Source organism: Mus caroli, chromosome X (genome assembly GCF_900094665.2).
Source record: "Mus caroli chromosome X, CAROLI_EIJ_v1.1, whole genome shotgun sequence".
Classification (NCBI taxonomy): domain Eukaryota; kingdom Metazoa; phylum Chordata; class Mammalia; order Rodentia; family Muridae; genus Mus; species Mus caroli.
The window spans coordinates 41,011,324-41,015,835 of NC_034589.1; the positions used below are offsets into that span (position 1 = coordinate 41,011,324).

At 42.4% G+C, this 4,512-nt stretch overlaps 1 pseudogene; it reads right to left on the reverse strand.

Annotated features, from left to right (window-relative positions):
- Nucleotides 1-2,874: 2,874 nt before the first annotated feature.
- Nucleotides 2,875-3,256, reverse strand: LOC110287144 (annotated as a pseudogene).
- Nucleotides 3,257-4,512: the final 1,256 nt, after the last annotated feature.

Here is a 4,512-nt window from a genome sequence, read left to right on the forward strand (position 1 = left end):
ATGCTGGGGTTAAAGACCTGTGCCACCATTGCCTGGCTAATATATATGTATATATTTTAAAGAAGTCTGGCTTCACTAAAGGAACTCTTATTTAGATTTCTTTTATTTGATGTGTGTGGTTGTTTTGCCTTCATGCATGTCTATGCAACAGGTGTGTGCCTGGTGCCCATGGAGTCCAGAAGGAGTCAGATTCCCAGGAACTGGAGTTACAGACAGTTGTTAGGTGGGTGCTGGGCATTGAATCCAGATCCCTGGGAGCTGTAGTCTAGACAGCTGTCAGCTGAAAGGGCAGCAAGTGCTTTAAACTGCTGAGCCATCTCTTCAGCCTGAGTTTCATATATTTTTAAGCAAATAAATAAATAAAGCTGATTTAAAAAAAAAGACTTTTCTAAACTCTCTGACACTGAGTATAAATGAAACAAATAAATATTAAAATGCAGAGCTCAGTATTTAAAATTGCAATTCTTGGTGCAGCTCAGTTGGAATCCAGATGGAGCTCTGGATTCTATACCTAACACTGCAATCCCAGCACTTTCTGAGAGGTGGAGACAAGCAGAGCTAGAGTTCAAGGTCATCTTGGCTACACAGCAAGTGTAAGATCCGCCTGGCCGATAGACTATCTCAAAAAGTCAAAAGAGAAAGGAAGGCAAGGAGAGAGGAGGAGAACAGAGTTCTGTAGTCTAGACTTTTAGCCACTTGTTTTTGTTTCATTTTTAAACTCTGGGATTTTTTTTTTCAATTTTTTTATTGGATAGTTTCTTCATTTACATTTCAAATGCTATCCCGAAAGTCCCCTATACCCTCCCCCCACCCTGCTCCCCAACCCACCCACTCCCGCTTTTCGGCCCTGGCATTCCCCTGTACTGGGGCATATAAAGTTTGCAAGACCAAGCAGGGGGGCTCTCTTCCCAATGATGGCCGATTAGGCCATCTTCTGCTACATTTGCAGCTAGAGACATAAGCAGTTAGTTCTTTTTTGTTTGTTTGTTTGTTTGTCTGTTTTTGGGTTTTGTTGTTGTTGTTGTTTTGATTTTTCGAGACAGAGTTTCTCTGTATAACCCTGGCTGTCCTGGAGCTCACTTTGTAGACCAGGCTGGTCTCAAACTCAGAAATCCACCTGCCTCTGCCTCCCGAGTGCTGGAATTAAAGGCGTGTGCCACCATGCCCGTCTTAGTTCATTTTTTAAAAAATTATTATTTTCAGTCTGTAGGACAGGAAATCTGCAAATTCTCAATCTCACCGATGATGGAGTTTAAAATTTTATGACTTTTTTTTTTTTTTGAAAATGAAAATTCTATTTTACAGATGGCTGTGAGCCACCATGTGGTTGCTGGGATTTGAACTCAGGACCTCTGGAAGAGCAGTCAGTGCTCTTAACCACTGAACCTTCTCTCCAGCCAACTCTGTTTTGTTTTGTTTTGGTTTTGATTTTGGTTTTTAATCATGGGATTGTGTGTGCACACTAGAGTATATGCGCTTGGAGGTCAAAGAACACCTTTTCGGAGTCAGGTTTCTCCTGCAACCTTTACAAGGGTTCCAAGGACTGAACTTGGGTCATCAAGCTTTCAAGTCAAATGCTCTCACTTCCCAAGTCATTTCACTGGACCGATTGGTGATGTGTTTTTGTTTTGTTTTGTCAAGGTAGGGTCTTACTACATAGCTAAGGCTGGTCTCAAACTCACTGTGTAGTCCTATATTCAAGATGATCCTCCTGTATCTCATCCAGTTTTGCTAATGCTGCTGGGATTACAGGTTTGTGCCACCATTCCCACTGTATCATCGGCTGTTAAAATGTACTGTAAACTGGGTGTGGTGCTACATGCCTTTAATCCCAGCACTGGGAGAGGGGTGGGGGGTGTAGAGGTTGGTGGATCTCTGTGAGTTCAAGACCAGCCTGATCTACAAATCAAGTTCTAGGACAGCCAAAGTTGTTACACAGAGAAACCCTGTCTCAAAAAAAAAAAAATTTTTTTTATTTAAATTGCCAATTCGTATCCTTTCACTGGTTTTCTGATGCTCATCTTTTCCCTTGTGAACTTGTAAGATTTTTTTTTTTTTCGAGACAGGGTTTCTCTGTATAGCCCTGGCTGTCCTGGAACTCACTTTGTAGACCAGGAAATCGCCTGCCTCTGTCCCCCAAGTGCTAGGATTAAAGGCATGCACCAACACTGCCGAGCTTCTTCTTCTTTTTTTTTTTCTTTTCTTTTTTAAATGAAGACTTTCTGGGTTGGAGAGCCGGCTCAAAGGTTAAGAGTTCTTGCTAGCTGGGCAGTGGTGGCGGTGGGGTGGCGGTGTCCGCCGGCCGTGCACGCATGCCTTTAATCCCAGCAATTGGGAGGTAGAGGCAGGCTGATTTCTGAGTTTGAGGCTAGCCTGGTCTACAGAGTAAGTTCCAGGACAGCCGGAGATACACAGAGAAACCCTGTCTCAGGAAAAGAAAAAAAAAAAGTTCTTGCTATTCTTCTAAGAGAACCTGTGCTCAGTTCCTAGCAGGAATTTTAGGTGGCTCATGACTGGATATGACTCCAGCTCTAGGACATCTGACATCCACTTCTGGCTTCTGTGAACACACACATTTTTTTTTTAAAGACTGTTTAAATAAAGCGAGAAAGATGGCTCACTGACAAAGAATGCATACAGTCCTGAATAGAACCTGTCTTTGATTCCCACCACCCACCACCGCAAGGGCTCACAACCAGCTACCTGTATGAAGTCCACCTGCAGGTTTATCTGATGTCTCTGACCTTCACAGACACTCACATACATGTGCACATACCCACCCATGCATCATCCACAGAATTTTTAAAAAATGAAAAAGTTTTTATGTTTTTTTTTTTTTTGGTTTTTCTTTGTTGTTGTTGTTGTTTTTGCCAGTCAGTCTTGCACTTTATTGTCACCTTGACTGCACAGTGGGTACAGCTGCTTCTTTCACTGCTGCTTCTTGGTCTTCAGCTTCTCTTCATCCTTGGTAAGCCAGCAACGCATGGCTCTCTCTAGTCTTCTTAGGTCGCAGGTCCAGGAGCTCGTACTTCTTGCCCTTGTAGAATTTCCTGAGGTTTTCTTTTGGAGTCTGGTTAGAGACCATGAGGACTCAGGAGATGGATGTGTGTACATCTTGTATCTTAGAGAGCTTGAACGTGGCGCCTGTCACTTTGGGGGCACAAAGCTGGGACAGTTCCACCTTCAGATCATCCACTTGTTTCAACAGCTCCTCCTTCTTCTTGCTGCGAAGGTCCTGAGCCTTAATCTTGGCCATTGCTGCATTGTTCATGGCTGAGGCCGCCCGGTTCGAGAGAAAGAGAGCAGTTTTTTACGTTTTTATAGAGCTAAATCTATGGCATCCATCATCGTCCCTTCAACTACTTGTACGCCTAAAACACCTGCCCCTACTTCCAAGATCAGAAGCATGGTCACCTATTTTCTTCTGGATTGTCTATGGCCTTATTTGAGATCTTTCCTACTTTCTTTTCTTCATTTTTATTCTTGTTTTGTTTTGTTTCTTTTGTTGTTGTAGTTTTGTTTTGTTTTGTTTTGTTTTGTTTTGTTTTGTTTTTGAGATGGAGTCTCTCTGTGTAGCTTTGGCTGTTCTGGAACTCACTCTGTAAAGTAGGCTGTTCTTGAATTCACAGAGATGGGCCTGTTGAGGCCAGTCACAGGCAGTCACTTTACGACACAGTAAACAACAAGCGTAAGCTTTTCTTTGAGACAGGGTCTCAAGTAGCTCAGACAGGATTTGAATTCATTCACCAGGCAGATAAGGATGAACTTGAACATCTTCCTGTCTCCACCTCCTACGTACTGGGATTGCAGGCGTTCTCCAGCATATCTGGTTTATGGGGTGTTAGGGATCAAGCTTAAGGCTTGGTGATGATAAGCAAACACTGCAAACTGAGTTACGTCTCCAGCGCAAGCATGGTCTTTAAAGCAAAGGAAGCTGGTACCAAGTCTCAGCTTCACCCTGTACTTCCTTACTAGCTGTGTGATCAAAGGTATCTTCAAGTTTGTCTATAAAATGGTGATACTAACAGCCTGTGAGATAGCTCTGAAGGTTAAGTTACTGGCCATCAAGCCTGATCTGAGTTAACCCTGGGGATCCAAGTGGTGGAGGAAGAAAACAGACTCCCAAAGGTCGTCATTTGGTCTCCACATGTGTGACATGGTACACCTCCATAAATAAATAAATAAATAAATAAATAAATAAATAAATGTATTTTTAATGGGGATACTAGCTGAGCATAGTGTAGTGGTATCTGTAATCCCCAACACTGGAGAGGTAGAGGCAAGAGAATCAGTTTTTCTTTTCTCTCTTTCTCCTTTTTTCCCCTTTCTTTCCTTTCTTCTTTTCTTTTCTTTTCTTTTCTTTTCTTTTCTTTTCTTTTCTTTTCTTTCTTTCTTTCTTTTTTTTTTTTTTGTTATTTGGCTTGGCTTTTCAACACAGGGTTTCTATACGTAGCCTTAGCTGCCCTGTAACTCTATCTGTAGACCAGCCTGGCTTCCTTGAGCTCACAAAGA